The following is a 10,851-nucleotide window of genomic DNA, read 5'->3' as shown; positions in this document are numbered from 1 at the left end:
TACCATTACTCTTTTAGAATAAATCCTGCAGTTACCTGTGAGCAGAACATTGCATTGGGCATGGGGATGGGAGGGTGGAGAGTGTTAGAAGCGTTACTTTGCCAAACGTTTATGTAATTATGTAGACATTTATGTAATTTTTATAATCTCATTCAGTTATTTCTTCCATTTCTAATGGAATTAGTGGCTAAGAATAATAATAATAAAAGTAAAGCAAATTTGCTTTTCCTGGACCTCTGAGAAGCTTAGAGAATAAATAGAAAGGAAAACATGTGAGAACTTGAATGATTTTGCTCTGGAACTTATTGTGTGTTTTTTAGAAAACACACAGTAAAGTTTGTTTACAGAGTCTTACTCAGAAATTAGGGAGAAGTGGGAATAACAACAAAAACAACAAAAAAGAGGACTACAAATGTCAAAATATTAAAATTAGTTAGCAATGATTTCAGGATTTTACAGCCTCTCCCGTGAATTTTAGAGAGAGAGGAGAGGAGGGGAGGAAGAGGACAGGGGAGGGGAGGGGGCTCTCTCTGTCCGTTATGTTGTATCCAGTCTAGCAGGACCAGGGCGGTGCCAGTCCAATCAGTGGGCTGATCCAGCAGTCACCCACCCTTCATCCCAGCACACTCAATCCCAGCACAGCACGACAAATCAATCGCGCTCTCCAGATTCAACCGTCTCCAAAGCCCTATGACCGCAGGAAGCTTTGGGGGCATCTAGACACTGCCGCAGTCAGGCTCGGCCTCTCACTGTGATCCTCTTCAGCTTCCTAAATATCTGGGGTTCCAGGCATGTGTCACTGTGCCCAGCTCTGTTTACGTTTTAACAGAACACAATATTTTGACCCAAAGAAATGCATTCAGTGTAGTGGGATTTCAGGTTATTAGTGACAGAGGGAAGTAATTCTAGTGTTTTTCAGATTGTACCATTAAATAACTACCTGTGCATAAAATGGGTGTTACTTTGGGTCCACATCCCAACATAAAAACTTGACAGTAGGGGGACTGTGGTTCCGTGGTAGGACAGATAGGCAGGTTTAGCGTGCCTGAGCTCCCAGGTTTGATTCTTGGTGTCGCAAAACAAAACAAAACAAACATGAAACCTCAGACTTGAAGCTGTAACAAACCTAAGGGCGAGCAAGGAGCGGACATAGTTACACAGAACTAGCTGGAGAAAGCATAGCTTCTGTTCCTTGTGGTAAAGAGTGGAAGGAAATTGTCATTTTATTGCATTCATAGAAAGCTTTGTTTTCACTCTTCTTGCATTTGACCTTGGATAATTAGAAGAATGGCTACAATGAAGCCTTCAAAAAACTAAAAGTCATCCTGCTACAAAGCAATTTTTATGCAGTAGCTTTCATGTTAAGTCTAAATTGATCTAAATTACAGGCTGCCTACCTTTCTCCTGATGGCTTTATGTAAATGGATTACTTTGCTCCTTAGTTTGTCTTTCAATTATGGATATATTCTTTTTAAGTAAATTGTAAATATTTTATTTTATTTATTTATATTTTTGTTTTTCTTCTGGTACCAGGAATTGAACTCACGACCTTGCACTTGCCAGGCAGGTGCTGCGCCGCTGAGCTAAATCCCCAGCCCCAATATTTCAAATCTATGGGTATAGTATGGAGCCTGTTTATAAAAATTATTGTGAAATTTTTTTCTTCACTTTTGTCTTGTTTTGTCTTCCTGCATATAAAAAGGAGCAGTATCAAGGCAAGGGGGGATATACCCCTCAGAGTAGAGAAGCGGGGCAAGGGAAGGGTGTGCCTTGAGAGGAGAGTGGTGGGGAATGTCACTGAGGCAGCCAAGTGTTCTCTGTGAACGGCTGCAGGACGCCACAGCCTCAGAGAAGTGCCCCCTTCCAGTGGGGTTCCTCTCCACTCAGGCGCCCGGAGGGAAACGGCAGCTTCCCGCCTTCTGCGGCAGCCACTCCACGGCTGGCTGAGGGTCGCCCTCTTCCTCCTGTAGGCGAGCGAGCTGCGGACTCCGAGGGCAGAGACTTGCTTGTGTGGGTGAAGCGTCAGCACTTCTGGCGGCAGCTGTGCCCTAGACTCCCCCATCTCAGGTCCCACCGAATGCGCCGGGCGAGGCCTTCGGAGGAAAAGCCTCCTGGGGTGAGGACACATCTCAGGGCCTGTCATCCTCTGGAGGCAGCCCAGTCAGGTCACAGGTTTTGGCCAACTGGTCAGCTTCAGAGTTTCCACAGAAGAGAGGCTCTCGACGAAACATCTCTGCAGAGATAGGGCCAGCACGCCACCTGTCCACGGGTGTGTGTAGCTTGCAGAAGCGTTCAGTGTAACCACCTAAAGGGAGCAGTCAGGGCCGGGGAGGGCCGTCCTGGTTACTGTGAATTGTAATTCTTTGGCCCACGTTGTAAAACAAGGACTTTTCAACTGCTCTGAGCGGTCACTCTCCCACCCCCAACCAGAACCCATGTGGCCACCATCTTTTCACTCACCACTGGTGTAAGGCCCATCTGGTAGCTGTAGCTTCCGGCAAGGCCAAAGCCTGTCAGCTTGACGTCTCACCACTTGTCACCAGAATGTTCTCTGGTTTCAGGTCTCGGTGAACGATTCAGTTGGCGTGAAGGAAATCTATGCCTCTTAGAAACTAGTGGATCAGGTACTTGATGGTTTCAGCTGGCGAGCCTGGTGGAGGCGTCTTGTCCAGATCCATCCTTAGGTCTTGGTCTACATGCTCAAACACTGCGGCCACCTTGATCTCCCGGAAGTGGCACAGACAACCCTGGGATGGTCGAATGCCTCCCGCCGTCTGAGTCAGGCCACCCCACGCACTGCTGATGGGTACCACCTCACTTACGCTCCTCCAGCTCTCCTCCACGGGGGGCTCGCACACCCGTGAGGGCCACGCAGTGGCCGCTGAGGGATCATGGGCCCCGTGCCTAGTCCCATAGGTGCCACCACCGGTTTCAGCCCCTGGCTCGTCTCGAGAGGTAGCCATTCTCGGATCAGGGGACACCCTCAGGCCAGGAGCTGTGGGGCGGCCCAGTGTCAGGCCCAGTGTTGTTTCCCGTGGTGCCATCACTGGAGTTTGGCCCAGCTGGACGCTACCAGCTGCTCCATAGATGCAGGCTGCGGGCCTCACCACCCCCTCACCGTGTGACCAGCTGCCAGAGAGGGTCATGGGAACCGCCAGAAAAAGTTTTTATATTGCTTCATTCTTTCTAACATATGATTATGAATGTCGTTATGTATATTGTACTAATGTAACTAAGGATGTTGTCTCTTTGACCTTTCTATACAGATACTTCTTTTTAAAGCTAACTTACCTAAGCAACCCTGGGGAGTTATTTGAATTACGTACGAGTCAAGAGATCCCTGTGGTCAAGGTGCTGTGCATTATTTTCAGGCTTGGTTGTATATTGTGATGGCATGTAGGTGAAAGTCTTGTCAACAGGGACAAACTACATAAACAATGGCAATAGATGATTTCTCTCTCTTATTTCTTTGTGGGAATATGTGGCTGGCACATAGTAGTAGGCTTATGAATGAAATGAATATTTTATTAAAGTAAAATATTAAACAGAAAGGATTTAGTTCAGCTTGGGTTAAGAATGGGAATGACATGGCTCTGGGAAGGCGATGTATGTTGGAGGGAGCAGAAAAAGGGATCCATGAAGTTCACACAGACTTGCAGAGCACGACGGGATAGTTACTGCACTGCTTCTGTGTGTGAGTACTGCAGACTGAACCCAGGAAGCACTGAGCTACGTTCCCAGACATTTTTATTTTTAAATGTGGAGACAGGGTCTCACTAAGTTTCCTGGGCTGGCCTTGAACTTAGGATCCTCCTGTTTCAGCCTCCCAAATAGCTAGTATTTCGGGCATGCTCCACCATACCCAGCTCTGCGTTGTTGTATGCTGCTGAAAGGGTCTTCAGAATTAGAGTAGTTTGAGACATAGGGAAGAATGAGAACCTCAAGTTTCTCAGAGGCTGTTAGGCTATTCACTATGCTTCTGTGATTGTTTTTAAGGTCAGATACGAAGCGCTAACCTAGCTGCTTCACGTAAGTGTCTAACATGAAGCTACCAACGTTTGAGCGAGCCTGGTGGAGGTGTCTAAGAGTAGCTGAATCAGTCCAGATTTATGTCCCATTTATTTCATAGAATGATAATTCTTTTAAAAAAAATCTATCATTTGCTTTCTAGTTCTTTTAAAGTACCACATAAATATATATTGATCTTACCAGCATCTGGTAAAGAAGAAATTAAAAATGCACAGCTTACCCTCCATGCCTGCAGCTGCACAAATTCAATGGACTGTAGGTGGAAAATATTTGGAAAAAACCCTGCACCTATATTAAACATGTATAGACTTTATTGTCACAGTAGAATGACTATATAGCATTTACACTGTATTAGGTAGAAATACTAGAGACAGTTGAGAGGAAGGTATGCACAGCTTTTAGGCAAACAATACTTAATATATGGAGCCTGAGAAGCCTTGGATTTGTGTGTCCACAGGGTGCCTGGAACCAATCCCCTGCAGTACTGAGGATGGTTGTATTTTATAAATCGTTAGTGGGAGGATGGTACACAGGGAAGAAATGTAACGTTCTCTTGCCCTTTAACTCCCCTGTTCTAGTTACCCTGTGGTGCTATCTATGTCACAGGAGCATGTGACAAGAAAAACAGGGTTTGCCTTTTAAGGCAAAGAGACCGGGGTGTGCGTCCCAGACCAGCTGCTTAATTAACCACGTGGCACTGGACCCTCCCCCTCTTCACCTGTCAAACAGACATAGGGTACTGACCAGCTTCCCTGTGGCTGGAACAGAACACCTGACACCTGCAGCTTCAGGGAGGAAAGGTTGGTTTTGGTTCACAGTTTCAGGGTCTCAGTCCGTAGTTGCCTGGCTTTAAGGCAGAAGCATCATGGCCGAAGCTCACTTTACGGTGGCTGAGAAGCTGGGCACCTGGGAAGGGGGGTGGGGGCATGCACCTTCCAAGCCACGCCCCCAGGGGCCCAGCTCCAGCGGAGCCGCAGCCCCGCACAGCACACTCAGCTGGGCACCTGGGGATGAATCCAGCGAGCTGTCACCCCTCTGACCCAGGCCGCTCCCCGAGTCTCTGAGTCCAGTCGGGTTGACAAGTAGATTACCGGACACACATGGCAATGCTGATGTATGGTGACTATTTTAAATACTGCATATAAAGTGTCTGGCCCGAGCAAGTTGTCAGCACTTAATAAAGATTATAATACTTTTGTCATCATTAGTGTTATTTCTTCTAGCATGTGAAGAGAAGATGCCTACAAATTCTGGCTCAGGGTACTGGGCATCTGCTGCTGTTTGTAGAATGACTTAGTTGTGTATAGTTCATAATCCTGAAATAATGTTTTTAGCCCCTCAGATGAGGCGTCCCAGTAAAAACAGTTTAATTTTATCCGGGGCGTGTTTGTTAGTCCGTGGTCAAGCGTTTCATCAGCTCTTCTGTAGGATTCCTTTGAAAGCCCTGAAGAAATAATGCATTTAGTGTCATACTCGACCGTGTACGTAATGCAGGGTTAAGCTACATCCAGAATTATCCTGGATTTGTGTCGTTAATTTGTATAAAAGCCAGTGGGTGGCTTCTTCTGCACTCTCCCGATGGGACCGTCCACGCCTGCAGAGCGACGTCCAGGGACATTGCTCAGCCCTCACTGCCTGCTCCGGAGTAACCGGCCCCCACATGCCGGGCTCCCTGAGGTCAGCGCGCTGCCGCTCCCCTCTCGCTTGCTGCTGGGCCCTCAGCCTGGCCTGGCCCGCTCCAGCTGCTTCCCACTCATTTCCTGGCTTCATAGCTTTCAGAAGGCTTGGGGATTCTTCCCAAGTCAGGCGGCGATCGCATTCTTCACAGCTGGCAATCTTCCTCCGGCCGAGGCCCCCACCTGCCTACAGCTCTGTCACTTCTAGAGATACCCGTGGCAGCTGGGGAGCAGAGCGTGAGCGACAAAGCCTGAGCTGGATTTCCGCTCAGGCCTGGAGGGGAGGCTTCCCGTGCTTTGCTCGGGACAGTGCAAGCCCCCTTCCGCCTCTGCCCTGTCTCCCATTCACGAACAGGGCGGAGCCGCCTCTGCAGATTTCTGTAGGCCCTGCCCTGCCCTGCCCTGTTTCCACTCCCCAGAGGAGACCACTGTGGAGAGTCAACAGCCAGCTAGCCGGGGTTCAATCACGGAAATCAGCAGCGCTCCAGACAGGAAACAGGGCCCTCGGGGAGGTGCGCAGAGCTGAGGAGAAACAGGACGGACTGGACACTGGCACTCGTGGATAGGTGCGGCCAGCCACAGCCTGGAGACACTTTCGTGTCTTCCACCGGTTCACAGAGCGCCTGAAGTTCTAGCTTTTAGCCCAGCTTCCTCTTTCCACGGGACGCAGGGCGTGGTGTGGCATTTTCCAGAGTGTTCTGTGCAATAGGAATCCCCAGAGATGCTTCTGAAGGAAAGGTTTCCATGGTTGAATAACATTGTGCAATGCAGTACACTTTCGCTTGTTGCAGATGCTCAGTAAAACTGTGTGTTAGAATTCACTCGAGGTTGCGCTTCACCCAGGCTCCAGAAGTTCTGGGATCACAGGATGTTTCTTTCCAGTAACACTTCATCATCAGCAGCGAAATTAGTGTTCAATGCACATACCACGCACACCCCTGCTTCAGGGCCTCCCTCCTCGCGGTCCAGAGTGCTGCCTGGAATGCTTCCTCTATGAGTGTTCACATGACTCGTTGCCTCAGTTTGACCAGGTCCCTGTTCCAGAGACATCTTCTCTGACCACCTGTCTAACAGCCTGCTCTTTCATTCTTTCCATCTGCTGAACTTGTTATTATTATTATGTGGTTGTTGTTGTTCTTCGAGGCGGGATCTTCCTACGTAGTTCAGCCTGGCCTTGAACTCACTATGTAGCCCAGGATGGCGTTTTTTTTTAGTATATGTGTTGCTGAAGCAAGTACCCCAGGCTGGCCTTGAATTCACAGCGATCCTCCTGCCTCAGCTTCTGAAGTGCTGGGATTCCAGGCGTGCTCCACTATGTCTAGCCTATTATTATTATTTTTCATAACAGTTATAATTTTCTGGCACCAGAAATTATGTATTATGTAATTAGTTTACTTATTTAGTTTTATTTTTTAATTTAATTTAATTTTTTGAGTGATTTTTTTATTTTAAAGAGAATAGTAAAAATGAAGAACAATAGCAAAATACAAACAAAACAAAGCAAGAACATTAAAAATGATATGAGGTTTCACACCGAAGCTTTTTTTATTTTAAAAAGAAAAGAAAACAAGATAACAACACCCAAGACAAAAACAAAACAACACAAAAGCAATAAAAACAATACAGAATTTCAAAACAAGGTGATAGGAAGTTAAGAGTGGTTGTTACATTACATATTGTTATTTTCAACGAAGTTGCTCAGATCACCAGATGTAAGAATGCAAGACTTATCAAACCATTAAAGAGAGTCAAAAATAATAAAAACCAATAATAACGATACAGTTTCACTAATCAAGGTAGTAGGGATTCAGTGATGGCTGTTATATCGCATATTGTGATCTGTGGTAACTAAAATAGGAGCTCCCTGAGGAGGAGACACTGCTTTGTTTGGCGTCTGATGTGTCCTCAGATCTAGAATGCTGCCTGGTGCACAGTTTGCGTGTGACGAATATCTGTCATGAGGGGTCTCACTCATGGTAGGAGACTGGGCTTCACCCCAGCTCTGCCTCTCTCAGGGTGCCTGCGGGTAAAGCCCATCATCCCTCAGATCCTCCAATTCTTCACGTAAAGTGAGGCAGAACCATGCCCGTCTTTCCATCTCACAAGAACAGGAGGAGGATCAGATGACTGCGTTATAAACTGGGGCTACAGAACTGTAGGTTGCTTAGATATATCATTAAATAAATATATTACGTAAATAATATTATCAAAGATAAAACGCACAAAAGCAGCGGGGGGCGGCAGCCGCGGCGGGGTCAGATCAGCGGGGCTGTGAGCACAGGGCGGCCGATGAGGGAGAGCGAGGAGGAGGCCGGAGCAGGTGCTGTGACCGAGAGCACTGTTCTCCACACAGCAAACGGGGGAGATGTCTGAGAGGGGAAAGTGTCAGGAGTACAGGCAGTTAGGGTGGTGGAAGGGTTATGGTTTCCTGGATGCTACAATGTCGCTGGCACAAGAATTTTTAAACACAAAGTTAGTTAAATTCTATGTGACAGTCCTATGGGGTATTGTCTAGGTTTTATTTGTCAGGAAACTGAGGCAGAGGGAGCTTCAGTACTGTACCACACCCGAGGCCACACAGGGAGTGAAAGTCCAGGCCTAAACGCTGACCAAACTGGGTCTGCTCCTTGCGGTACCGGGAGGTGGCGCTGGGAAAGGGAGGGCGGGGTTGACCAGGGGCACCTTTTGGGCGCTTCCTCTTCTCTGTAGAAAAGAACCGGCAGCCCACAGGGGCTGTCGGAGCGGCTGAAGCTGGAGAGTAGTTACACGCGCAGGACGAAGCCAGCCCGAGGACAGGGGCTCCTCAGAGCACGGGGACGAGCCGTTGCAGCTTGTTAACTGATTGTGGGCAGCGAGGCGAAATCAGCCAACCTCTCGAGAGTATGAATAAATGCTCTGCTGGTCTTGGGCAGGTCTTCTTCTCCGCTCGGGAGCGAGGACCTTCGCCTGATCCCAGCTCTTTGTCTCTTGTCTCTTTTTCCCTCTTTCTCACTGCCGTTCCTTCCTGGGGTACAGCAAGAACCCAAGCGGCCACACACTTTGCTGCTGCAAAGAACCATCCCCTGGGTTGTTCTAAAGAGCAACCAAGCGGGAGGGGGCAGGCCAAGCAGTGTGGAAGGCAGGACGCGTTCGGCTGCAGCCCTGGTTTGGACCCTGTTATCTGAGAAAATGTGCCCATGTTAAAAACGGAAGTTGTTGAGACTGAGGCCTATGGACTCTGCCCCTAGGCTTTACTGGCATTTATTTTTTGTTCCTAGGACTCATTTCTTTAACTTGTTTCTCTTCATTGTAAAATCAGGTGTCAGTATGTTTGTTTGCGTGAGCTAATTACCTGCCTTTCTCCATCTGAATTGGCCTGAAAGTCAGAAGTGACCTGAGTGTCAAGGCTGAGGCCTGAACTGCATGAGCTCTAAGATTCCTGTTACCGCGTTTATCTAACGAGGGTTTAAGCTAATTCTGAAAACCTTACGTTTATTTGAGGATTAAATTTAATAGCCGGGCGTGGTGGCGCACACCTGTAATCCCAGCACCGGAGAGGCTGAGGCAGGAGGACACCCCTGAGTTCGAGGCCATCCTGGCCTACGTAGTGAGTCCAGGCCGGCATGAACTGCACAGTGAGACCCTAACTCAAAAAAATAAATAAATGAATAAGTTAACAAAGGCCTCCCACCAATGCAGTAATTAGTCCTGATATTTGGAAATCACCCACACTGAAGATGCTGGGAACCTTACCTCTCAAACAAGGGCCATGGTGAAAAATCAAATCTTGACAATTTTGGAGCACAGGACAGTTAAAATCTCTGGGCTAGAACGTGACTAATAACGTTTCTGCTTCACAGAGTTCATTTTCGCTGCCGAAGTTGCCAGGAGGTGGCTCGGGAGCAGGCTTCAACTGCGTAAGAGGCAAATCTGACTATCAGGATGAACCAGCCGTCCAAACCCTCTGCTCGGAACCGGCAGGTACATGACGCTGGGGCGGGGCAGGGAAATGCTGGGCTCTCTTTTTTTTTTTGAATAACGCTTTTCATTTCTTAGTTCGCGGAAATGGGTGTGTGTGTGTGTGTGTAAGTCAGCTGGTATCTTCAGGCTTAAAATGCTAGGATAAAACACTGAGGAGCTGCCCATCGAAAGGGACAGTGCTAAGTGATTAAAGACTTAAAGCTGGACACTGAGATTCAAAGCCTGGCTCTGAGCCAGGTGTGGTAGCACACACCCGCCTTCCCCACCACCTGAGAGGCTGAGGCAGGAGGGTCACTTGAGCTCAGAAGTTCAGCTGAGATAAGCCTGGGCAACATAGTGAGACCCGGCTCAAAGCAACAGCAAAGGAAAAGCGAGGCGAGGCGCGCGTGGCCAAACCAAAGGGAGCCTGGCCTCCACGCCACGACTGACCCTCACGTGATCACTGTGACGCCACTCACCTCCCAGGAGCTCCCACCTGAGTCTTTCGGCACTTTCTGCAGTCATATCGGCCATTATGGGTCTTTCCTGCTGAACCCTTAGGGCGATCTATTGCCGTGTAAATATTTGTGTGGAAATTCTGTCTTCCTGTGCTTTGAGCCCAGCTGCCTGCCTCAGCGGCGTCCCCATTCTACTTCACTTCGGCGCAGGATAGACGCCCGGTGAATATTTGAATGAAAGTAGGTGAATAAGAAAGTACTTTTGATTAAAACTCAAGAAAGATTTTGTTAGGACAGTATGATGAAGTACCTTTAGCCGAGTTGTAAAATATATCTCTACATAAAAGGAAGACAATCCTTAGATGCTACAGGGTTTAAGTGTAGCGTGATGTGGCCTTTGTATCAGAGATAATCCACTGCTAGCTCTATTCAGTCATTCAGTTATTATTGCTCATTTTCATATGTTATGTGCTCTTTCATTTGGAGCTATAACCTTGAATAAGAACATCTGTGGTTTTAATTAGCTTATAACTAGTGGGATCTTTAAAAAAGACAATTACAAGCTGGGTGTGGTGGCGCACACCTATAGTTCCGGCACACAAGAGGCTGAGGCAGAAGAATCACCTTGAAATTGAGGACATCCTAGGATACATAGTGAGTTCAAGGCCAGCCTAAACTAGATAATGAGACCCTGTTTCAAACCCTGTCTCAAAGGGAGGGGAAAGCCAATGACAGTGTTTGATTACGTG

General features: G+C 47.8%; 1 long non-coding RNA gene and 1 pseudogene across 2 annotated transcripts in view; one reads left to right on the top strand and one right to left on the bottom strand.

Annotated features, from left to right (window-relative positions):
• Positions 1–1,883: 1,883 nt before the first annotated feature.
• Positions 1,884–2,963, bottom strand: LOC102010777 (annotated as a pseudogene).
• A 5,472-nt stretch (positions 2,964–8,435) lies between these two features.
• Positions 8,436–10,851, top strand: part of LOC102005231 — a 47,391-nt gene continuing 44,975 nt past the window's right edge. For both annotated transcript variants that reach the window (XR_001236482.1, XR_263001.1), the window contains exons 1-2: positions 8,436–8,585; positions 9,545–9,665. This is a non-coding gene — a long non-coding RNA (uncharacterized LOC102005231). The remainder of the gene's footprint in view (positions 8,586–9,544; positions 9,666–10,851) is intronic.

This window comes from Chinchilla lanigera, unplaced genomic scaffold (assembly GCF_000276665.1).
Source record: "Chinchilla lanigera isolate Chin_1 unplaced genomic scaffold, ChiLan1.0 scaffold00057, whole genome shotgun sequence".
In the NCBI taxonomy this organism is placed as follows: Eukaryota; Metazoa; Chordata; class Mammalia; order Rodentia; family Chinchillidae; genus Chinchilla; species Chinchilla lanigera.
Note: the sequence above shows the minus strand (reverse complement) of the source record. Positions and strands in the feature narration are given on the sequence as shown.